General features: G+C 40.9%; 1 protein-coding gene across 1 annotated transcript in view; it reads left to right on the forward strand.

Annotated features, from left to right (window-relative positions):
• LOC136887076 (beta-1,3-galactosyltransferase 5) overlaps nt 1-27,266 on the forward strand; it is a 151,621-nt gene that overhangs the window by 63,140 nt on the left and 61,215 nt on the right. Inside the window, exon 2 of the mRNA XM_067159757.2 lies at nt 15,712-15,792. The gene's annotated coding sequence lies outside the window, so the exon portion shown is untranslated. The remainder of the gene's footprint in view (nt 1-15,711; nt 15,793-27,266) is intronic.

The following is a 27,266-nucleotide window of genomic DNA, read 5'->3' on the forward strand; positions in this document are numbered from 1 at the left end:
CGTTACTCGCGAGGAACAAAATATAATACTGGTGCCGAAACCCGGGAACGAAGAATCATCAACACCGGCATTAAAGAAGACTACAATGAACGGATATCTGTAAGAGATTTTCCTTTCCTTCACGCCGCGAGTATTATCACAAGAGAATCAACATCAAGACAGACGGCAGATGAGTAGATCGCATTCTATTTATTCTGTAATAGTTAATTAAGAAAGTTGTTGTAAAGGAAATAATGTTGAAAGAAAAGGGTTGTAGTAAAGGGAAGCATGCCTATTGAGAAATGGTCAAGCTTACATCGCAATAGAAGTTTATAAGTGCATGATATCTTAGAAGCAGAGAGCAGCCATCTTGAATATTAATACATACGTAATCTGCTGTTATACCGTTGCCTACGTTATAATACAAGGCCTGGAAATAGCCCGTAAAACGCTATGGAAGTGATTACACTGAAGTTCAATGCCGGGCCGCCAGGATCACTATCTTGCCCCCTGTCGACCAGGCTCGCGCCTTTAAACGTGTTCTGTGGTGTTCATTAACTGAGTTGGTTGTGAATGTATTATGTATTTGTCTGATGTTAAGCATTCGCAGTTCCAGTCATGGTTTATTCACGAGAAATTAAAGGTAGTGGAATTTCGTTTCACAAGTTTCCAGTGAATGTTCCTAAGTTTTAATCCGAGTTACGTCATAAGAATCGGGCGATTCCAAAATTTGTCACTGGACTTTTTTTAAACTATGCTACCGTCACCGGCAATCATTTGAGAGGCATCTTCAAACTCAGAAATCTTAAATTAGGAAACCAACGAGGAAAATAATTTGCCCAACAAATTTCACGAAAATGAATGTAGCAAGAGCTAAAAATATTGTATTTTCCCCTGAAACAATCTCTGGTTTGAAAAGTGTGGAGGTGGTTCGTCCCGAGAACATTAAATACAGTTTAAAATAAACCATTTGTTTTATGAAGAATTTTATGAAATTGTTCTATGTGCATGACGTCTGCAACACCTCACATGGGACATATTCCAGGAATGAGAACAAACGAGCATCTTTTAGTACTGAAGATGAACGCCTCAGTTTGTTAATTAATGAATTCCTGTCATATATAAAGCAAATTCAAATGCATTCAGAGAAAGTAAAAAATGATTCATGAGGGAAATGTATCAGTCATAGATCTTGACTGCCCAATCCACTGTGGCCTGCGTAAAATACCTCATAAGTATACATTTGCATTATGCATTGACGAGGAACCTGACAAGCGATGACTTAGAGCTCTTCTTCAGCTACCTAAGATGCCAAGCGGAATACAATGACATTATGGTTCGTGTGGCAAAAGAACAGACTATAAAGGCTGTTTAGAATATATCTCTTCTCCACCTACTCAAAGTCCAACGTTGTGTCTTATTCATTTTCAAGATAGAGAAGCCGTCAGATACCAAAAATCATCGTCTGTGGCACTTCTGCAGTGAACGACGGAATTTGTCACGTCCGCTACGCAGTACTTGCCCCGAAGAGAGTTACTAAAAGGTGTACGGTTTTTCTTTTCGAAAGACATGTTCATCAGTGAAATAAAGTGTAGAAAGTGTGAAGACGATAAACCATCTCTTTTTCTACTCTGAAAATTTCTGAGACCTCCATGTGACAACATTGCTTCGAGCCACTCAAGTAGAAGAGAGAAAGTTTTGAAACTTGATAAGAAGCCCCTCAAAAGGAAAGTTTAAAAAAACTTCAGTGACATATCCAAGCTAATGCAGCACCGCTCTATAAATAAAGTACTTTTAATACTTGCAAAAACATTCAGTTCTTTTTATTTAGGATATAATTTACTTATTGACATATACGAGCATGCGAATACATGGGGGCAATGACGCGATCCTAGCGGCTGAATGGTGAACTAGGATGTCACCCGTTTCCATGAGTGCATTTCAAGGCCTTGTATTATAGCGTAGGCAACGTGTTATACGAAGGTCATCCACGAATCAGTAAGGTACAGGTGCTGCCATCTGTCTCCAAGCAATACAATTACAGAAGATCCAAAAAATCTGTCAGCGCACACTCACAAACGTCTCCATCACTGCCATACTAGCCCACCTCAGGTCAACTTTCCCTTGAGTTTCACGATGACGGAAAATGAACAGCTTCTTAAAAAACTTAAAAGGACACGAAAGACCCACCGGTCGACTGTTACACGTTTCTCCACGTACCTGAATGAAGTTAACGACTCGACGGAACAGGATGAAATAGCTCACGCTCTTGACCGCTTACAAGACACTCTACAAAAACTATTAATCCTAGACGAACAAGTACACGATTTGTTGAATGATGATGAGTACGAGACGGACGCACAGGATTGCGAGCAATATATTGACCGCTCGAAGCGTGCAATACGGAAGGCCACTAATCTTATTAAAGAGAAGCGTGAGGACATCACTCAAGCCACCGCTGATTCAATTACACAACCTCCAATCATTCAAGACGTTAAACTACCTACTATCAGACTTGAAACTTTCACAGGCGATATCGAGACATGGCCCAGGTTCTGGGAACAATTCCAGTCTTCTGTGGACAACAACGCGCGTCTTTCAACCATAAATAAACACGTGTTTCTCCGAGGTTACCTAGAGGGTGAACCGAAGCTCCTGGTTGACGGAATAGCAGTCACGGCAGATAACTACGACCGAACGAAGCGGATTCTTCACTCGAGATACGGCGACACGGACCGAATCATACAAAGCCACCTAGATTTCTTGGAAAATTTAGAACCTGCCACCTCGGATAGCCCGGCGATGTTAAACACTACCTACATTGAGTGCCATCGACGATTAGAAGCACCAAGAGCACTAGGGGAAAACATAGACGCGTTCGGACGGATATTAGCACCCAAACTGTTGAGAGCATTCCCAGAAGACCTTTGCCGCCGCTGGCTAATTCATGCAAAAAGAAATGGCTTACAAGAAGGCAACCTTACACGTTTAATGGAATTTTTAAATGAAGAAATTCAAGGAGCTCTAGCCGCTCAAAAGATACGTGGTGATGCTACTCAACCACTGAACTACATGCCAACGGCAGCCGCTCTTCAAGTAAATACGAAGACCAATAAGAGTAAGAAAGGGGTCAATTCCACACTACAGCCTTTCTGCGTGTATTGTGAGAATTCCGGACATTGGGGTCAAGACTGTCATCAAATGAAAGATATCCGGTCAAGAATCGAAAAACTGAGAGCTACGAATCGTTGTTTTCTATGCTTAAGGCGAGGCCACAACAAAGGTCAGTGTTTCAAACGCGGGAAGGCATTCTGCACTAAATGTAAAGAGCAACACCATGTCTCCATCTGCAATAGAAACGACAGCTTGCAGACATCAGTTGGCAAGATTTCAGTTACGACTCCAAACTTCACGTACTTACAAACAGCCCGCATATGGATCAAAGGCCCAACAGGGAGAAATAAACTAACGCGCTGCATACTGGATTCGGGAAGCCAGTCGAGCTTCATTCATAGTTCCTTAATACATTCACTGGAACTTAATGTCATCGGTAACACGAGTCTAGAAATCACTGCTTTTGAAGCGCCCTCCAGCACTGCAGAAAAAAGAGAAGTCAGCTTTGACATCATGGGGTACTCAACAAAGGCTTTGATTATCGTTAAGGCTTTCGAAAGTAATAACACATATTCAGCGCAACCAACACCGCCGCAAGACATCGGAGTTCTGGCTGCGGTCAGGAAGGTAAAACTAGCTGATTCACGAGACGAATCTAACGAAGACCTACCTATAGAAGTTCTTATAGGTGCGGATTACTATTGGAAGATCGTGACTTCAAAACAGCCAATTAGTGTCACCTTCAGTGGTCCTGATTTCCACAATTTTCGGACACATACTTAGTGGGAACAGATCAAGTACTACAGTCAAACAAACCACAGTACATCACATTTCATTGCACGAAGACGTGATATTGGACAACGTCGTTAGACAGTTCTGGGAGCTAGAGTCTATCGGGATACAAGAGAAGGCCACCAGGACACCCCTGGCGAAAGATAAGCTTATCCTTCAAGAGTTTCATGATAGTTATTGCATTAAAGATGGAAGGAGAGTAGTGTCACTTCCTAGGAAGAAGGATGTTCAGTTTTCCAGTAATCTCCCCACAGCAAGAAAACGGTTTCAAGCCCTAGAGATGAGACTGAAGAGAGATGGAGATTTTCGCGACATGTATCACAAGCATATGCTAGACTACTTTGCTAAAGACCAGATAGAGAGCGTGCCTGCAAACGATTCATCTGAAAATGTGTTCTACTTGCCACATCATGCCGTGAAGAAGAAAACTGGTAATGTTACTAAGTTCAGGATTGTATTTGATGCGTCATCACATGAAAAGGGGTCACCGTCCTTAAATGATGCTCTAGAAACTGGACCAAACTTACTGCCCGAAATTCTTGCTACCCTATTACGTTTTCGGCAGTATCGTAATGCAATCGTTTCAGATGGAAGCCAAGCATTTCTCCAACTTTATCTAAATGAGAAAGACCGCAACTTGACTAGATTTCTGTGGTATCGCATAAATTCAGATGGCTCCGGAGACTATCAGGTGACGGAAGAGATCATTGCATATCGCTTCACACGCCTTCCCTTCGGTCTCGCAAGCAGCCCATTTCTATTATCTGCCACTTTAAGGGAATTAGCTTCACTTCATAAGGAAACGTACCCATTAGCGACAGCTCTTATTGACAAATCAACCTTCATGGATGATTTCACAATCAGCCTAGAAGATAACAACGAAGTGATCACAACCTACTACGAATTGAATAGTCTTCTGAGACTAATAAAACTCCCGCTTTCAAAATGGGCTACGAACTCAATACCACTTAAGGAGATATGGAAAGCAGAGGGCAGGGAAACAAAAAACGAAACTACTGTACTTGGAGTTAGTTGGGATACAGACAAAGATTCCCTGACATTCGATTTCAAGCACATCTTAGAATATCTGGCAGAAGAGCCTGGAACCAAAGGTAGCGTTTTAAAGAGAACAGCTAAATTCTATGATCCCTTAGGTTTACTTGCACCGATACTCATCACGGCGAAGATAATCTTCCAAGACACTTGGCGTCGAGGACTCTCATGGGAAGAAATTCTCTCACCAGATCTGGCGCAAAGATGGCAATGTTGGTTGTCAGAACTAATTCACTTATCACCAATATACGTTTCCCGATGGATTGGCATTTCAAAAGGCAAAGGGAACACTGAGATACATGTATTTTGTGACGCAAGTGAGAAGGCATATGGTGCTGCACTATATTTGAGGTCAGAGTCTGATAATGTTGTGTTCCGTATGCCTTGTTTGCAGCAAGGTACGACTAGCTCCTGTGAGGAAAGTAACGATTCCCAGATTAGAATTGCTTGCTGCTCTAACTGGTACACGCCTCCTCTACTACATCTGCACGGAGACCGATCTCAGCATAAACAAGGCCACGCTATGGAGCGACAGTAAGATAACGCTTGGTTGGATTCGCAGTGACCCAAATAGGTGGAAACCTTTCGTTGTTAACAGGGTTAATGGAATTCTAAGCTACACAGCCCCTAGTCAATGGCGACATTGCCCCGGTGACACTAATCCCGCAGACTACCTCTCGCGGGGACTCTCGACAAATGACTTACGCTCAAATGATACTTGGTATCATGGTCCTTCTTGGCTCGTTGGTGAACACACATCATGGCCATTGGAAAACCCGCCAGACATAACATCTCTACCAGATGCGAAAAAACCAACTAAGCAAATTCTACTAATCACTTCGCATGAATCACTGCTAGACACATCACAATTCAGTTCGTACTGGAAACTGATACATGTTACTTGTTGGGTTCTACGTTTTATCAGAGTGATGAAAGAAAGAGTACGATACCCCAAGTATCTCACAGAAATAGATATAAATAACGCTCGACTTTACTGGATACGTCAGACTCAAGAAGAATGTTTCGGTATGGAACTCACCGCTTTGAGGCGAAACATTCCGCTTCCAAGTAAGTCCAAGATTGCAAGATTCAATCCATACATCCAAGACATCATTCGACTTGGTGGACGACTTCAATACGCAGACCTGACGCATAGAGAAAGGCATCCAATACTTTTGGATGGATCCCACACTTTCACCAGACTTCTGATAAGGCAGACACACATCAGTCTTCATCACTTTGGTGTACGGATAGTGCTGTCAGAGCTACAATCAGAATATTGGATTCTTCGCGCCAGACAAGCCATAAAGAAAGTTCTGCACACTTGTCTACCCTGTAAAATGGCGCACAACAAATTTGGTGAAGCTATTGAAGCACCCTTGCCACCTGACCGTGTAAAGCCCTTACGACCATTCGAAGTGACTGGCATTGACTTTGCAGGCCCCTTATATATCAAGGTGGGGAATGAGTCGAAGAAATGTTATATTGCTCTCTTCACGTGTGCATCAACGAGGGCCTTACACCTAGAATTATGTTCAGACATGACCACTGAAACATTCATCCTCGCATTACAAAGATTTGCAGGAAGACGAGGGTTGCCGCATGTAATCTGCACGGACAACGCTAAGACTTTCCACGCTACAAACACAGAATTGTCTTCACTCTGGCAATACCTCACCGCATCTTCCGTCCACCAGTACCTAGCACATCATTCTATCAAATGGAGGTTCATTCCTCCACGGGCGGCTTGGTGGGGAGGAGGGTGGGAGAGGATGGTTGGCACTACAAAACGATGCCTGAGGAAGGTGTTAGGCAAGGCGTTGATAACCGAGGAAAGGCTTAACACCATTCTAGTAAATATTGAAGCCGCCATCAACTCACGACCCATCTCTCAGAATGAAGATGAAACAGAAGCTCTGACTCCCGCCCATTTCTTGACCGGACAAAGATTAACGGCCATACCAACTGGACCAGAACCAGCATTAAGGACGAACCTGACAAAGGAGTTAGCAGTACGACAAAAGATCTCAGACGACTTCTGGAAGCGCTGGACTAAGGAATACCTCATGGAGCTGAGGAGCTTTCACGAAGTTCGACGTCCTCGAGGTAACAGACCACATCTGAGAGTTGGAGACGTAGCACTCCTTCAAGAAGACAACCAACCACAACATATGTGGAAGAAGGCCCGCATAGTGGAAATCCGAGCTGGAAGAGACGGAGTGATCAGAACTGTGATCCTTAAGGATTCAAAGGGGACTGTGATAACTCGTCCAGTGCAGCTGGTCATCCCCCTGGAGATAGACCAGGGTGGGGAGGATGTCAGGGATTGAGACGCCCTCTATGTCCTCTATCAGTGTAGCATTCTATGACAGATACTACAGGGAGTTGTCTATCTGTAAAACCAGAGAGTTTGTACTTACTAACAATAATAAAGGGATTTGTTTATAACTTGTAAACGGTCGTTACTCGCGAGGAACAAAATATAATAATTGCCCCAGAGGAGTACGACAGGCTTCGGCATCCGGCACAATTCCTATTCTCGCCCCAAGATGGGGGCTTCATTCCTTCCATCCCTGACCCGGTCAATGACTGGAAAACAGATTGTAGTACTCATGTCACATCCCATTGATCTATATGAGAGATTCACCACATGATTTCGGTGACTTTCAGTTAAAACTAGAGGCTGAATTTCCGCACGTTGTTCTGTTACGAGTACAGCGATTGTGTCAAAAGTGTTTCAAGGCAGGTTCCGATCTGGTACTTGTGAGGGTTAGTAAATCTTGCAGCTCGTAAATGTATCCACTATCCATTAGGTGTGAGAAATGGAAAGGCAAGTTGCCTCCAGTACGGAACTTCATTAACACCGACTGGGCAAAACATGTAGCATGTCTCAGAAAAGTGGTCACTACAGATAAAACTATATTTTGTTGGGGTCCAGTCCTTCTTTCCTTACAGATACCTTAATATTTCTGGACGTTTGCATGGGAATCTGTAATGGAAGTTATGAATTCTGTAACTAGATCATTCTGACTATAACCTATAATACGTAATGTGCGACATTTAGTATGCAAAGATATCTCCATAAACGTAGAATATTTTATGGCAAGTCCCAACTCGAAAAAAAGCAGTATCATTGTATAATACCACATTTATAGCTTTGCAGCGAGATAGTGCTTAAACTGCTTACCTGAAGAAATGAAGCTTTTGTGAGTTCACATCTGTTTTCTTCTGATGCCTGTTAGTGCAACTGTATGCTACACAAGAAATTGGTATCTTGATTTTACCACACAATCGACGTACGGTCAGATGCTTTGAAAAAAAGAAAAACACGACACATCAGCTGACTTCCAGGCTCTGTTTTGTCACTAGCGCGTTACATTACTAGGCGCGACTAGCCGGGGACCAAGAATCAGTTTTCTGCGAGAGCCACCACGAGAAAAGTTGATCCAGTAGTATGTACAGTTCAATGGTTCTGATCTACGCCTGCAAGAGTGTGAAATATCTAGTTGGTTTGTTCAACAAGTGCTAGTCCAAGTCTTGCTTGCCATCTGTTACATTGCAGACATGCAATGCCGCTCCACAAAGTGACATTTACTAGACGTTCCGCACGCGCTCTTCGTAAACAAGGTGTCTACATGTCAAGAAAGTTTGGTATTTGAATTAAGAAAAAGGGACAAGACATTTTGTTTCAGGGAGGGCTTTCTTAATTGGAAGAGGGGATAGTAAATATAGTAAAAGCGTTACAATCTTTTCTGCAAAAACGCTTATCAGTAGTTCATTAGTTCATTGTAAACAATATTATCTGAATGTAAGCTTAAGGGTAATTTATGATCATTTAAAATTGAAATATACCTACATCTGCTAACGTTATTTGTAAACACTTTCCAATTGAGTTACAAGGTATGACAGCCCTGGTGTTAAATGTTAGAAAAAAACAGAAGGAACGTTTTAATAAATAATGGAAACATGAAAAATAAACTATTGAAACACACCTAAAACGCATTCAGCACAACGGCACTAAATTTTCACGGTAAAAGAAAAATCAGCCAGGTAAGGATTGCTGAAGATGGCTGTTGGTTGCTATGACCCGAAACCATCGATTCGCACGTCTGTGCTATGGCAATGTGCACCATCATGATTTTCAGGATGAGCTTTTTTGAGTAACGCTTTCCTTACAGGAGAATAAAGCGCGACGTTGCCCAATGTGTTGATTTTCAAATTTACTAAAATGAAAATAGGCCTAAACGTTACTTTTGTAGGGAACTCCATGAAAACTTTTACGGTTAATAGTTTATTTTATTAAATAATCAAAATATAGTTGTGATCGAATCGGAATTTTTAACATATTTTTCCTTTTGAACATGAAATTATGCCGTTAAATTGAAGCAGTAGTCATGGAAGAAAGTCATGGTAATGGTGACAGTATTTTAGGAAAAAGTATGAAGCGACCGAGCTTGATAGGTGCAGTCGCTTAAGTGCGGCCAGTATCGAGTATTCGGGAGATAAGATGATTCGAACCCCACCGTCGGCAGTCCTGAAGATGCTTTTCCGGGGTTTCCCATTTTCACACCAGGTAAATGCTGGGGCTGCACCTTAAGGCCAGGGCCGCTTTCTTCCCACGCCTAGCCATTTCCTGGCCCCTCGTCACCTATCAGTGTCGGTGCGACATAGTAAAAAACAATTATGTTGTCGTTGGTCATTTTTTGTTTTAGAAACCAAAATAACGCCTCTGACATTCATTTTTATCGTCATGAAATGAGGAGTTAAAGGCTGAGTCGGGAACTAACTTGATGGATAAACCCGTATGCTTGAACGGGCTTCGGTGGTGGAGCCATGTAAGGGGATAGGCTAGCTACGAGAATAATGGACTTCTGCCAGAAGTAGAGCGAGACCAAAGTGACGATGGTTAGTCTGTTTTTAATTATTTAATTCGGGGGAAGAGCTGAACGCGGCCACAAAACTAGTTGCATATAGAGGATTGTAGAAGCCCTTCGTTAATTCAGAGGTTTGCTGGCTGAACGCTGAAAGTTTGTAATGAAGATATCTGTATAAACAAGACTCATTTGAGAAAACTAATTTCTCATTAATTATAGGTGGAATTCGTGTTGAAGAAGGCTAAAAGTAGCCAACACTGATTGCTAAAATGGCCAGAAATGGCTAAACATATGGAATAGCTTGCAAATAGTCATTACATGCATAAGTGTAAATCATACGACAGTGAGTTCTGACAGAAATCCCATTCTTCTTTCTTTCGTATAACAGATGAGGGAGGAGAAAATATATAAACGTACAATTTGTTTTAAATCATACTGAATTCACCTACTGAATGGATATTTTGGTAGCTGTAGAATAGCCGCTGATACTGATCTGCAGGTTTCGGCGATAAGTTGTGGAAGGTGGTTGGGATTTTCTGGCTTCTGCGTGTAAACAGTTTGTTTCACATGCCTAAAGGCGTTAAATATGTTTACTTGGCGGGTCAGCCGCTGCAACATGCACTATTTGAGCCCTGACAATACAAATGGATGCGACAGGTAGCCTATGAAGTACAATGGGGAGTGAATGTATGGTGTGCAATCTTGGGTAATCACTTTATAGGACCACATATCTTTGAAGGTCATTTAATAGGCACACGCTACCTACACTTTCTACGTCATAAAATCCCACTTTTGATGGAAGATGTTCTCTTCTTACCAATTTTTCCAAATGTCTCCTATGTAGTGGACTTCCACCTGTTGAAACCACATCGTTCAACTTTTAAAGATAAAAAGTGGAAGAAACTAAGCTACAAGTCCCTTTTATGAACTAAAGGGCCGGGGGGGGGGGGGCGGATTACAGGGGCTATTTTTGGTTTGTACCGAATCAAAGGTATGCTACAGCACATACAAATCCTCAGCATTGAAGTGTAAGGCAAATGGGGGCAGAAAATAGACAAATATTTTTTATGGTTTCGAGGGGAGAGGGATGCATTTAATTGCATTTAATACTACTGTGCTGTATCGCACACAAAAACAATAGTAAAAATTAAATGCGGTCGTAAAAAGTGGCAAAATTAAAATGCACGTAAGAAAGAACATCTAATAACAAAACCAAGCACAAATAAAACGCACGGCGCATTTTTTTATCAGTAAAAGTTATGCTATGACGTATCGCTGCACACAACACCAAAATCTTCAGTAACAACTTCTGTATGAGTGCGAAACTAATAGAACACATACAAATACTACGCAGTATACAATAAACTCTCACTCAAGATAATTACGCACTGATTTAAAGCCTAAAACACACACGCGACAAATAAATACTGTATATGACTCTACAAAAGATCACAGTATTAATTGTTAAAGAAAGAAAACACACACGTAAGCTTATCCGATAACTCTCACTCAACACAAGACAATTACGCACCAATTTAAAGCATAAAAACATACACGCAACAAATAAATACTGTAGATGACTTCACTACAGAAGTGAGCTACCGGCGGTTCAGAGTGAGAGACTACACAGAAGAAGGAAAATGAAGGAAGGCAACGAAGCGATGGCTGTTCCCATTGTGAAAAAGGAAATGTTACGTAGTTATTTTAATAACTCACGGGCGTAAATGCTTTGTCCTTTTAATCTGTCTTACATAATACATTACGAAGTTCAGTATATTATTCCTTAATCGTGAGAAATTATGGGTGTCTCAGAGGGGACGTGTTCACTCCTTGTAGGTCTGTAAGAGCAATACTGTTTTCTTAACGTGGAATGAGCTATAAAATATCCGCTATATCTTGCTGGAATCGCACTAGCTGAGCCTCAACGGAATATTTCCGAAACCTGAACTACCTTCTATCAAGACAATGTTTGCCGAAAGTTTACATGCAACACATGTCAAGCTGACTGGCCTGTAAGTATCATTTTTATATTTATCACTATTATAGCAAATCTCCATTCATTTCATACCTTTCATGTAGACTGTAATTAAATGTTTCAGATATGGCACTATAATCCAAACGATCACCTGTAGTATATCCCCAGAAGTATTATCAGTCCCAACTTCTTTTGTCGCTTTCAATCCTCTCTGTCTATATATAAAATAGAATTTTGTCTGTACATTTCTCAAAATGTGAAAAGAATGGTATTTCTGTATTGGTCGTGTCTACAGTAACAAAGGAAATGCACTTTTTAATTGTCTGTCTGTCTGTTCGGACATCACGAGAAAATGGTTGAAGAGATTTTAATGAAAGTCGGTATGTACGGTCGGGGAATGATGCACTACAATCTAGGCTATAAATAATGTTACTCTGAGTACATTGATAGTTTAGGGGGAAGGCCTAAAATTTAATTCTCAAATATTCATGTTATTAATGGTCTTATCGATAAATACTACATAACTAAAGTTATATAGAATTAAACTTCCTATCATTTGTCTTGTATACATTTTAACCGCTCTGGCTATGATAAGAGAGATTCGTGAATTTCGATTTTTTTTTTTTTTTTGCCAAGTTCATATCAATGCCGAATTACGAGAAAATGAGTGTACAGAATTTAATAACAATCGGTTTGTAAATTCTGGGAATTGGGTGTTAGTCTAGGATGTGAACCATTTTTATTCACGCTGGATGAAATGGTAGTCTAGGTTAATAATCATAGGTAATTATATTGGTAGGTAGTTTAGGGGAAGTTGCGTAATAATTAAATTTTTGAAACGCCTATGTTATCGGTCCTATCAAAAAGTATTACATATCGTAACGAAAAGTTATAGAGAATAAATGTTAAAGCATCTTACCATGCCGACTATGATAATAGAATAATTAATTTAGACTTTTGCTACGTAGTCCATATCAGCATCAAGCATTGTTAACATGGAAATATTGTTTAATCGTGTTAACTGGCGATGGTTTTTGTCACGATTGCCTTAAGGAAGGAGTAAAACCGCGTGGTAATCCGTCTGTATCGACAAGAAAAAATGTGAATATGATTATAAAAAATGAGAAAAAATCGTAAATGCGAGGTAAATGTAGTCACAGTTTATTGAGATGGAAGAACGGAAGAGAAAATTAACCCCTTTGACTTGGAGTGACAAAGCGAAAATTATTCGTGAAGTGAAAGGAATTAAAAAGGAAGAAAGCTTGAAGAACAAGACAAGAGGGAGTCGTGAAAGGAGGAAGGACTGCCTTTACATTAGATGCTATAATATTACAGAGTCGGAAGAAAACTAAGTGTGAAAGTCTACAATATCGAAATATCATAAAACTGATCAACAGTAACATATTGACCATTGTTGTGATGTGATTCGTCTCTTCTGCTGCCACTCATCTCCGATAGGTGGGGTTACTGCTGCGTCGCGAGTAAAACAGCATGCCTGAATACTGGCTGAAAATAGCTGGGGAGTTAGATAACTTTGCACGTTCTATATGATTGTACGGTCAACGGCAGGTACTGCAGCTAATTTTATAGAATATTTTTGTAATCTTTATGAATGATTATGATCATCTTACTTGTACAGGATGCATACTTGTTGTGATTGTTGCGACGCTATAGGACAGCGTGGCATTTTGTGTGTCTATTTTACGTAAAACAGTACTATTAATTTTGCAGTAAGAGTAAAGTTTAGTCACATTGAAGCGATTTCATTGTTTTGACATGTACACATTTCAGCGCTCTTTGTTCAGCAGAGCGGCAATTTCCGTCAACTGCAACTGTTGTCCATCGATCAGAATTTCGAGGTAAATCTAGTCAGTTCAGTGAAATGGAGAAACGAAAGAAAAAATGAACCTCGTTGACTTAGAGTGACAAAGTGAAAATTATTCGAAGTAGAGAAAGGAATTAAAAAGGAAGACAAGGCAATCGATGTACCCAAGTTGGCCGCTGCACAGAAAATGTTCAGTCATCGTGGGATTTTTCACAGCTTGAGATACAGTGGGTGCGGAAGAGGAACGTCTGGGACAAAACCATTTCTGTGTCAGAAGATATCATCCAGGACCAAGCTGAGAAGTTAGCTTAAGACAGGCCCTAGACTTATCTCATACAGGCTCCACCTGTGAGTGGGGGCGGTAGAATAACACCCATCGGGTCCCAGGGGAGCGTTGGTTGGTGACTATGGGACCATTAGCAGAGTCCTGCCATTGCTTCCACGTACTTGGTTGAGGCTCCTCACTTTCATCTACCCTATCAGACCTCCCTTGGTCAACTCTCGTTCTTTTCCGACCCCGGCGGTATTACGTATGGAGGCCTAGGAAGTCTTTCATTTTCACACCCTTCGTGACTCTTGTCTTTCTTTCGAAGTTGGAGATGGTCGAATTTATTATGTAAATATGTAATGCATTTCTTTATAGTAATGGAGGGCTTTGAAATGATAAGTCCAGATACAGCTTTCTCAAGAATAAATCATATTAGATTTTGATTATTACCCCCATCATTAATCATATTACTTAGTAGTAGTCCGGTGGAAAATGGAGCAGGTACAGGTTGAACAGTTTACCCTATACTAATATTAACTGGTATTTCAACATTATGATTGACCCCCTGTGGGTGGGGGACGTAGACGAAGAATACACCTACGGTATCCCCTTCCTGTCGCAAAAGGCGACGAAAAGGGGCGACCAAGGGATGATTGTATTAGAACCATGAAACTACTTGTGATTAGTACCACCACGCGGGGAACACCATGGGTCGCTAGTACCACTATGTTAGGTACCAAATAGGTTTGTGATTAGTAGCACGCAGGAGCACCGTGCGGTCAGGCCCACACTTAGAGTGCACTGTCGGCTTTTACAGTACCTGTGAATAGTACCACTATATGAGCGACACCATGGGTGTGCGACACCACGGTTCTGGCTTGCCTATGATTAGTACCCATTATATGAGGAACACCACGGGATAGTACGAGTCCCTGTGGTTAATACACCTACGTGATGAACACCATAGGTTTGCGTTGCCTGTAAATGGCGCCGCAATGTGTGAAACACCATAGGTCTGTATTACGTGTGCAAATTTAATTACCTGTGAGTAGTACCATACTGCGTGGAATACCGCGAGTCTACGCTACTTTTGATTAGTACCGCACCATGACAAATACCATGGTTCTACTTTCATAGCGATAAGTACAATTATGAGGGGCCGATGACTTGGATTTTGGACCCCTTTAGACTGCAAGTATCATCGATTCAGTATTGTGCTTTAGAAGCAGTCCCTTGGTCAGTAATACTATTGGTTTACGTCAGTTTCTGTGAATGTGAGGGACTGCGAGTCGGATCCATTGATTGTTTTAAATTCATGCCCATCCCTTCATTCTTCGTCCTCACGTTTTGAATTCTGGTCAGTGGAGGATTTTGAACTATTTAATTTGTCATTACATTTCGTCTCATTTCGTGCCATTAGGGGCCGATGACTTAGATGTTAGGCCCCTTTAAACAATAATCATCATCGTCATCATCACATTACGATTGCCTTTCAGTTCAGTAGTTTATTGCAATCTTTTAGGTTTTAAGTCTATCAAATTAGTAGCCTTCTAAGCTATAGACAAAGATACTAAACTAATATTTTTGTGTGTGTGTGTGTGTGTGTGTGTGTGTGTGTGTGTGTGTGTGTGTGTGTGTGTGCACTTCCTCGCCAAACACGTTCGAGTATTGTGGCTAAGCGCTGATAATAAAGTCTACCACTTAACAGCTACATCCTGTTCGAACTTCCTCTTCCCTTCCCTTCCCTTTCCTATAAAACGGTATCCGAGGAGGAAAACTCTACTTCCAACTGCGTGCTGTACACGCCTAAGATTATGGCTTTTGTTTTCAGGGCAGCTACGACCGTGGCTTCCATATCGACTCATCTCGACCTGGTCGTTGACTGGCAATGATCACTCGGGTATCACCATAGGTCAGTACTACTTTTTTAATTTCCTTGTGATTCATATGTTCCATAAGGGATATTGTCATCTTAGTTAATAATGGCTGTCTGACTCTTGATTTTCTGTGATTTTGGGAAGGATTGAATGTTTACATCTGCACGTACTTGATGTTGTGATGTGTATAGTTGGGCCCACGAGAGTTGAAGTCGGACATTTGAGCGGCGAAAGCAGTAACTACGATGTAAGCTGCGTTGTCATAGTTTTCTCATTCTGCGACATATCAGCCTTCTGGCTGAGTATTCAATAAACTATGTTGCCCTAATGCAATTCAATAAACTTTGACCCGCTCCTAAGCTCGTGCTAATAATTCCGGCATTTAAGACAGAACACGACATTGCCGATAAATATGAGATTCCATATTCACTAAAATGACAATAACCTGAACACATACACATGTTAAATAAAGAATAGAACTGTACAACTTGCCACTGATTTACTTACAAAAATAAACTAACAACGAAAATAATATTCAGGAAACAAACACTTGAATTATTACATAATCCAGCAACAACTAACACACCTAATACAGTGCTATTCCGAATAATATCACAAAAGCGACTGAGAGCAAGCCAACCCACGTGGCGATAGCATCCTTAAATGTGGCGTCGCTGTTTTCGTTGCCATAGCAACAGACCATTTTCGAGCAGCGTTAGTCAACTTTTTCTCGCCGGTGGCGCTAAACATCAGGTTTCAACTCTCGTGGGCCCAACTGTAGATGCTATTCATATGTTCAGTACAGACCTGAAATTGCACGGGTGACTTGGTACCTCTTACTATACGGTCATTCCACGTTAAGAAAACAGTATTGCTCTTCTGACAACAGGATTGCACTATCGAACGGCTCTGCTAAACAGCAGCACGGGAAAACCGTGGCATATATATTGGTGGAATAAAAGAAGGAACGAACTAAGCTGCAATCTTTTTTTGAAATCTAAGGTACTCACACGAGTTGTAAATGGGGCAGGGGATGGGGTATTTAGGTTTTTACAGCAACAAGGGTAAACTACTGCACATACAAAAACTCAATACTGAAGTTAAAGGCAAAATTGGGAGAAAATAGACAACAGATAAATTTTGTAGGCTCGGGGTGGGGGAATGCAGTTAATTGCATTTAATAAATTTGCTCAGGCAACTCCGGGTAGTACTGTGCCGTCATATCGCCCCACGGAAAGAATGGTAACAATTGAAAGCTCTTGGAAAAAGAGGTAAAAATCTGGCAAAAATAAAATTTGCTAAGAAACAAAAGCCAAATAACAAAAACAAGCACAGATAAAAATCATAGCGAATTTCTGTATCAGTAAAAGTCATGCCGTGATGTATCTCTACTCACCACAGCATCAGAATCTTCAGTAACAACTGCTGTACAGTAAAAGAATATTAGAACACACACACACACACAAATAATTAGAGGACTTTTCTTCGACAGTGATAAGCTGCCGGCGATTCACAGCGTAACGGATTACGTGGTATACAGTGCATAAGTCTTGTTTGTACACCAATTTACTGCAACGAAATAGCGGTTAAACTTTTGTATACAATTATTGTGTTGTATTTTATTGCCCATATAGATACACGAATAAACAATGTAAATAATAAAAAAGACAGATCTGTGATCTTAAAATTTAACACAAATACAATCAATGTACCAAAACCTGGTGTTTGTACACTTGTTTCTACACTTACGGGAGAAAATTAAAAGTTCACTGAAAAAACATTTGTTACCTTGGATTTAATACCCCGATGAGTATTCTCTGGTCTTGAGAACTGCCTTGCACCTTCGCTACTTGGAATGAACCAGTTTCTCGCATATTTTTGGATCGGTGTTGCCGCATTCTTCGTTGACTATACTTCTTAACTGCTCAAGTGATTGAGGTTTCCTTGCATAAACCCTTATTTTTAGATCGACCCACAAATGTTTCATGGGACTCAAGTCAGGGTATTGGGCAGGAGTTCGCAGTTGCGTTGGTACGTTCCATATCAGCCACTGCTTGCAAATATCAGCTGTGTGCTTGGGGTCATTGTCTTGCTGAAAGATGTAGCGAGTCCCCAATCCCATTTTTACTGCACTCTGTTTGACATTGTTCTTTAAAATGTTTAAATAACCTCATCTGTCCATGATGCCATTGATTATTTCCCACTCCACAAGACGACATACACCCCAAAATCTTAATTGATCTACCTCCATATTTTATGGTGGATACGTATTTGCAGGTTTATTGGCTGTCTTTACTTTTTTCCATACATAAACTGTTTCCATCCGAACCGTGTAGTGCTATTTTGTGCTCATTGGACCAAATAACTTTGTTCCAGAACGTACAATTCTTGTTTTCATACACTCTGCAAAATTTCATTCTCCCTTGTCGATTTTTCTTAGTAACAAATGGCCTTTTCCGTGGTCATCTACCGTGATAATCATATTTCCACAATACTTTACCAATTGTCTGACTTGATATTTTCTTCTTCGGACTTCCTTCCAGCATAACGCGGATCTTAGGCGCAGTTAATTGTGGATTCTGTTTTACTTGTTTCACAGTATAACGTTCATATCTCCTACTCAGTATCTTTTCTTTTGCTTTTCTTGACAAATTCTTTGTGGTTCGTCTATATCTGAATTTGTTCAACACATAATGTATTGTGGAATGCGGTATATTTATTTTGCGTCCAATTTCACGCAATCCGAGAGATAGTGACATTTTTTTAGTTCGTCACTTAACACCGTTCTTTTACCGATTATGTAACACACGGGCTGGTGCACTAACTGCGAAACTATACACAGCAGCACAGCACAGATACACACCAGCTAAGTGTTCCCGAGCGAATACTAGGCAGTGAACGTGTACAAACAAGATTGTTACAAGCAAATAGACCATTACACAACATATTTCACTCCTGTTTTTTTTAAAATGATGTACCGAGACTTTTGATCGCTAACATCAAGTTATCAACACCTTGTGTAATAAATTATCCAAGTCTCCTGCATTGGTTATGTACTATTTAGAAATTATAAAGACATTATTCAGTATGTACCTATTCTGTTCGTACGGGCTGTGTGCTTTAGTACCTCAACGCACTGCCAGAAAATAATAAACTGAAAAGGGTTTTATTCACTGAACATGTATTCAACAAAGACTTCAGAAAACATATACCTACTATATCTGTTTACAACCATGCTAACAAAACATACAGCTTATAATAACGAAAAGCGCGCCCATAATCTTGTATCTCTCCTATTCGTACAAGCGAACTGAACACTTGAAATAAACAAAAAATAAAGGGTTCCTGGAACACGCTAGTATCTAGTGGAATGTCCCCTAGCCTTTATAACTGCCTGACATCGTCGCCCCTTAGGAATACACTAATTTCTTGCACATGTCAGAGCTCATTTTCTGCCATTGCTGAAGAATAACACTTTTAAGTTCCTGCTTCGTACGCACACGTTGCCTACGGATATTCCTCTTTAACGTAGGATTTAAATCCGGAGACTGGGGAGATGTTCTAAGCTGCGAAGGAATGTTCCAGATCAACCATGTCTTATTAATATCAGCAGTGTGTGTTAGGTCATTATCATGCTGGAACATATAAACAGATGGCATCCCCGTTTTTTCGGCGCTCTGCTTCACGTTTGCCCTCAGGATTGCATTATAGCCCTCCTTTTTCATTATTCCGTCAATGAAATATGTTACCCACACCTCTGGCTAACATACAGCCCCAAAGCATTACAGACCTACCACCGTATTTTACAGTTGGGAGTGTATTCGCTAAATCATTGTCCATACCAATTTTTCTCAATATTCTGAGGATGCTATCTGACCCGAAAAGGTTTATTTTTGTCTCATCAGACCAGATAACGCCATTCCAGAATTCGTTCTCCTTATTTATATGCTCCTTAGCGAATGTCAGTGTAAGCAGTCTGTTTTTTCTACTTACGTATGGCCTTTTCCGAGGGATTCTTCCGTAGTACCCATGCCAATACAGAATCCGACGGATGGTTGAGTTGCTGATCTTCTTTCCAGGTCGTTCCTCCATGAGTTGCATCAATACTGGTGCACGTAATTTACCATCTGACTTTAGCAGCAGAACAAAAAATATTCTTTCCTTTCAGTTAAATACTTTCTCCTGGGCTTCCTTAGAGTATTCTTAAGTGTCTTTCCATTTAAATTTATCAACCACATATTGCACCGTAGAATACGTTCTATTAACCAGCTGTCCAATTTTTCGTAATGAAAATCCTTGAAGTGGCAGGTGATGTATAGTGTTCTTAAGTTCCATACTTAACTCAGCACTCCTACCCATGTACACCACAGATACACTAGGAAGGAGACTAAAGGCGGCTACACACGTTACGGTATAACTGTGCGATTTTTAACTGCAACGATGAACTGCGCAGTAAAACTGAAAGCCCTATAGCCTCCACACGGTACAGATAACTCCGTCGATCGACAGTACTCATCACCTCATCTGACATTTATCAAAGCAACATGTCATCGACGGACGATAATGACGTACTAGCGGTGTTGGGCCTATGTGTGTGTGTGTAATGAAAAAGCAAGACACGCAGCGTGTGGTGTAAAGATTGGCTACTACAGAGAAAGCAATATTCACACGTAAATTTATTAAATGAGTTACGCTTCGTACCACAGAATAACAGCACGTTAGTCCTGTTCGGTCAGGTTCCATGGCTAAATGGTTAGCGTGCTGGCCTTTGGTCAGAGGGGTGCCGGGTTCAATTCCTGGCAGGGCGTAACATTGAATGTACAACTGTCACATGGAAATTTACAGTATATTGCAGAATTTCCTTTAAGCATCTTATATTTCGGGGAAAAGACTCCAAGACAGCTGCAGATAATATATTCCAGTTATCGGTTTCGCACAGTTATACAGTAACGTGTGTAGCCGCCTTAACGTTGATTTTACGAAAATTATTCTTAGCGTTACATGTAGTATGTGTTGTTCATATAAGAATAGATGAAAGTACCACAAACGCGGAGTGTATATCTCGTCAGTGCCTGACCCCGTTATTTTAGATTGTTTAACTTTAACTCCTTTTTGTAAGAACTCTTAAGATTATTAATCTTTTTTACAACTACTTCTCTGTTGGCTTTGCAGTCAATTAATTTATATTTTTCAATCAACTTACTGTAGGCGGAGCCTTTTCTGTTCCGATTGTGATAATCTTTAGACTTCGTCTGCCAGAGACAAGATTCATTTCTATAGCATTCAGTGAAAACTTCTAAATGCTCACGATATCCGCTTTGGTCTTTCTGAGACATGTTGTGATATCTTAACGAGTGACTCACTTGAACTGAGCAATCGGCAGCCGCCACGGTCCACACGTTGCGATAAAACTGTGCAAACGCAATCGACACAGTTTTATTGGTTAGAAAAATGAACGTGCTCTGAACTGTGCAAGCCGAAATAACTGCAACGATTTACCATCCACACGTGAGATAAATCTCCGCAGTTCGGTTGGTGCAGTTAAATCGCACAGTTATACAGTAACGTGTGTAGCCGCCTTAACACACTTGACTAGTCGTATGCCGTCACTGAGACATGGCAAATAAACGGTGCGCGTCATCCTGTCCACGTGTACGAATACAACTGGTACACCCGTTTGTCGATGCCGGCACATTCCTATAAAATCTTCCTGTCTGTATGTAGACAAGTATGGTTTTGACTAACGAATTATCATTGACAAATCATGTTTTTACCCGTAATGTACGTTTTATTTCAGTTTTTCAATCGTTAATGTGGATATACGAGACTTGATTAGATATTGAAGCCTGTACGAATAAGAGAGCCACATACTGTATCTGCTAAGTGGGGTGTACAAACAAGACTGTTATGCACTGTATGCACAAGAGCAACTCAAAAGGAAAATAAGGAAGGCAACAAAGCGACGGCCGTTCTCGCCATTGTGCTTCCTCCCTGCGAATGTATCTATTAAACAGAGACAATGAAGTAGTTTATTTAACGACTCACGGGCAGAAACATGCCTCATTCATTTTCTTTCGTTCATAAAGCAATATAAAGTACATTATAATATTCCTTAATCACAACGAATTGTATCTAAGAGGGGGCGTGTTCACTCCCTGTAGGTCTACAAGACCAATACTGTTTTCTTAAATGAAATTGCTCCGACAGCCAAGCTACTCTAGCCAGCCTGCTCTTCTTATAAATTCACGACTCTCTCAGTTCGTGCCGTTTAACGCACGCGAAGGTTGAATGGAGCCTATTTTCATACTACAGTAAACTACGATACAGCTATCACTCTTACCAATTTTATTATTATTATTATTATTATTATTATTATTATTATTATTATTATTATTATTTATTATCTGAACAGAACAGGTGAGGAGCGCAATAGAGCACCGGTACTGGTACAAACAAACACCCCCTCGGGGGTGCCCAGACAGACATTTGGCAAGTTTGTGCCGTGTCATTTTAGCTCTATAGTAAATAGATGTATTACATATACGGATTATCAATGAATTAGTCCATAGCGAAACGTCCACTGCAAAAATGTCCACTAACGCTCATGTCCAGTATCAGAAATGTTCAGTCATTAAGTTATAGTTATCAGAAATGGACAGTTATTGTCATGGTCAGAAATATCGACAGTCAAGTGGTCATTATCAGAAACGTCCAGTCATTGAATGATCATTATCAGAAATGACCACAGCTATTAAATGGCTATTATGAAAAATGATCGCAGTTTTTAAATATACAGTAAACTAAAATGTCCAGAGAAATTTCTTAAATGTAAGTTAATAATTTGACAATGAAATGTAAACTAAATTGGTGATATTGTGTAATGTAAGCTTAATTTCATTTTTCTTATTTTCTTCTGCACCGGGGTCAGTACGCATCTCCGTAGGATTTGGAATTACGTGCAGATAAAGTTTATTGTCCTTATATTCTTTGTATCGGCGCACAGTTCCTTCAATTATCTAGCCGCCTGATGACCATAATCATTAAGGTCTCAAGTCCTTATGGTCTGACACCGTGGTCAGCTGGCCAGAGTCCTGTTGATGGAAAAAAAAAATACCGCCATCAGCCGGCATGGAGGGGGGGATGGGTGGAGGTGGTGGCGGTTGTGCCAACGCTCCCGATTTAAGCGGGAGACTCCCCATAGTTCATCGTTTCTCCCGATCGCCGGGACCGATCCCCCGATTTTGAGAGCAGTTTGTCATTTTCGTATTACTTTAAACTCTCGCGTGTTTCCTCGTTCTAACGATATATGGCTGAGTATGGCTGGTCCATAGTTAGCTGTAATAACCACAACCGGAGGACAGTACGGGGCAGGGTGGCCAGCCATGTGCTCCTCTTTGGTCTATAACACAGTCAAATAGCTTAAATAACAAGACGTAAAAATCGCAAGCGAGTAACCTAACCGCAGAACTGGCACGCCATGGACGTCTACCCGGGGCAGGACCTGCGTCATTGCTCCTGTTACGTCACGTAGTAGTGCTTCTTCGTTGTATATCTTAATTACTTTTTGATCAAAATGTAAAAAAAGAAATGCAGCGTTTAAAAGAACTTATAGGGAAAAGTTTACATATTTGAGTGACCCCAGAAGGGGAACAACGTTCACATTTTCTACTATATGTAGGTGTGATTTTTTTAGTTGCGTATGGCGGAAAGTGCGATATACTCAAACATGTGCAAAAAGGTCCAGTGTGTACAAAGAAACCAGAAACAGAACTTTTCATGTAAAAACCAAGATGTAAATCCTGTGACGAATGCCGAGGCTTTATTTACGGCATTTATCGTAGAATATAATCTCTCTGTAAATCGTGCCGACCACACGGGGACTTTGTTTTGCAAAATATTTCCTGATTCGGAAATCGCTGAACGATTTGTATGTGCTAGAACGAAAGCAGCGGCTGTCATTACAGAAATGTGTATGGAAGAAAAGGAGAAAATTGTATCACATTTGCAGGCGAATGCATTTTCTGTTGCTGCTGATGGCAGCAATAAAAGCGACTTTAACATAAGTCGTATCGTATAGTTGTAACGTTTTTTTAGGCGTAAACTCAATGGAGTTCACAGTTGTCTATTCTCTGTGCCTAATTTAGAACGGGATGCTACTGGAGCTAACATTGCCAATCTTTTGCTCAACTGGATTTCCGCATTCCATTAAAAATTGCCTAGCTCTTCGTGCTGATAATTCAAAAGCAATGGTAAGATTAAATAATGGTGCGGCTGGATTTTTGAAGCCGGAAATTAGTAACATGATCATCGTAGGCTGCTGTTGTCACCTAATTAATCGTGCTGCAGGTCGCGTGTTTGCCTGTAAATATAGATGAGTGTCCGGCTCCATGGCTAAATGGTCAGCGTTCTGGCCTTTGGTCACAGGGCTCCTGGGTTCGATTCCACGCAGGGTCGGTAATTTTAACCTAATTGGTTAATTTCGCTGGCACGGAGGCTGGGTGTATGTGTCGTCTTCATCATCATTTCCTCATCACGACGCGCAGGTCGCCTACGGGTGTCAATTCAAAAGACCTGGACCTGGTGAGGCGAACATGTCCTCGGACACTCCCGGCACTAAATGCCATTCGCCATGTCAGAGATGAAAGTGTAATTGTTATATTTTATTATCAGGAAAGGAGTGAAAAGAGGGAAGAAAAGGCCAGAGAATTTCAAAGTTTACACAACACAGAAATCAGGAATATTCTGAAACATGTGCCTACTCGATAGTTATCATTAAGAATGTGTTTAGATAGGATTTTCCTGCAGTGGGGCCTTTTGGTTACTTTATTCAGGAACGAAATTGTGAGTAAGGATTCTCGGATGGGAACTTTGAACACTTACAAAATTCCTAAGCACAGTTTAAGTGCAGATGTATCTTGTTTGAAAAGGTGAAGCATTGTCATAACATTTCACCACACTCCTCAGTTGAAAACCCAGTTATCAGTTTCACCATCAGAAAGTATAAACTACTAAGACACTAAAAGCCAGGCTTTGTCACTTGAAGGACTGATCATGTTACTTTCCTCAAATTTTTGCCGTTTTACCTCAAGTTTTATGGCTGTTTTTGAAAATACAAAGTAGCTCGTCAGTCAATTATGCCACATATCCGCTTATTGAGGTCGGTGTTGGAGGGACTATTGAAAAATGTGATGGCAATGTTTGTGAAACCACACTTTGTTGAAAGCTCGTCCTCTCTCCTTGATATAGATTATCATACTCCAGCGAATCAAAAGGATGATTGTGATCTGATGATAGGGAACTCTTGCGGGTGTTTTTGTGAACACTTTGAACTCTTTAAGGAAAAGTGCGTATTCTTTAATTCTGTTAGAAAGTGTTTCTCTTCATTGTTGTAACCAAGGTTGAGATTTACAAAACACAACTTTATTATTCGTTTCAAATGCAAAATACACTATTTACACAAATAAAAATGAAATTTAACTTGAAGCAAAATGAATTAGGAATCTTGAGAAAGAGTCTATCTTCTGTACACTATATACAAGTTTACAGTATTTACATCCACTACCATCTCGAAAAGATAGTCCTTGTGATATGAAAAGTCGATAGTCGAAAACTATCCGAAGTACTGACATAAATGTTTTGGAAAGTCCTTCCTTGCTGAGTTCATAAGAGCAAGTTCAATGTTGGAAGAATTCTTACTTGGCGAAACCAAGGGAGCTTGCATTAATTAAGGAAATATAACGGTATGTAATAGTATGACTGGATATGGGCAGCGGAAGAGGAGCGGTGACCAGAGGTGAGACCTCGTACTGCCAGAAATTCAGTCCACCTGGTCGAAGCACATTTTCAAGAGGAGTAGCCTCCGTGCTCGACGTAGGGTGTATTCTGGAGCTGGACACCGGGGCAAGTGGGCATCAGGACAGGCTGGGAGTTCCTCTTTATAGTACACACACGACTGTTCAGGCACGCGCACTGAGGGCTGCGCGTCGAGGCTAGAAGAATGACACTTGGCGCGCGTGTAGCTGGCTGGCGGAGCGAGAAGGGAGCGCCGGACATACAACATTCATCATGTGATTACATGGTACACAAATTTGGAGCTTTAATGAATGCAGAAGTTGCAAAATTTCTGCTTTAAGTAAGGTATAATTTTCTAGCCTTAGATATTTCATTGACAAGTTTCCGGGCATTTTGACTAGTGAAACAGAACATTTAGATACTGTAAAGGAATAAAGAAATTCTGCACTTCCAGTTCTGTAACTTTTAGCTCGGAGAAACAGATATGGCAAAAGGGAGAGATAATAATAATAATAATAATAATAATAATAATTTCGTGTGGCTATTTCTAGCAAAGTGCAGCCCTTGTAAGGCAGACCCTCCGATGGGGGTGGGCGGCATCTGCCATGTGTAGGTAACTGCGTGTTGTTGTGGTGGAGGATAATGTTATGTGTGGTGTGTGAGTTGCAGGGATGTTGGGGACAGCACAAACACCCAGCCCCCGGGCTATTGGAATTAACCAGTGATGGTTAAAATCCCCGACCCGGCCGGGAATCGAACCCGGGACCCTCTGAACGAAGGCCAGTACGCTGACCATTCAGCCAACGAGTCGGACAAGGGAGAAATGATGTTCTGTGAGCAGTGAAGTCAGCTGATGATGTACTTGAATATGGCAGACTCTCTAAGGTGGTGCTTCAATTCCACCTAGCAATGCAGAGTGTGAAAGGATTTTAGCAGAGTCACAAAGGCAAAAACACAGTTCAGATCCTTGCTGTCTGAACAAACTTTGGAGAAACTTAACTTTAAAATCAGTTCGGCAAGGAAGTGCTTTGAGCAAAAATTTAGTTCGGAGTTTCTGAAGAGGACTAAGTCAGCTACAGGTGTGTTGAACAACATTTAGTCATATGGGGTTCAGCACGTTGAAGGATGAAAAGTCACCTGTTCCTAAAATTCAGCTATGTCCAGTATTTTGTGAAAATCAACAGCCTATTACCAGTCATTCGGCCGGGTCAGGAATGGAATGAATGAAGCCCCTATCTAGCGATGAGGATGGGAAATGTGCCGGCTGCCGAAGCCTATCTCACTCCTCTGGGGCAATGATAAATGACTGACAGATGAAATGTTATTGGAGAGTGTTGCTGGAATGAAAGATGACGGGGAAAACCGGAGTACCCGGAGAAAAACCTGCCCCGCCTCCGCTTTGTCCAGCACAAATCTCACTTGGAGTGACCAGGATTTGAACCACGGGATCCAGCGGTGAGAAGCCGGCGCGTTGCCGCCTGAGCCACGGAGACTTCTCTAGTATTTAGTATCCACACACACACACACATATATTACCAGGTAAAATTGACTTCAAAGAGCATGAGGTCGTTCTGAGGGGTGTCTAGTCCTTAGGAGAGGGTACAGAGAGGAAGGATCGCAAGGCGAAATAATTATCATAACTTTCTTCCATTTATTCAATCTATGAAACGTTACCCTATATCGATGAATTGTAGTGATCATAGATATTTATTGGAAA

This window comes from Anabrus simplex, chromosome 1 (assembly GCF_040414725.1).
Source record: "Anabrus simplex isolate iqAnaSimp1 chromosome 1, ASM4041472v1, whole genome shotgun sequence".
In the NCBI taxonomy this organism is placed as follows: Eukaryota; Metazoa; Arthropoda; class Insecta; order Orthoptera; family Tettigoniidae; genus Anabrus; species Anabrus simplex.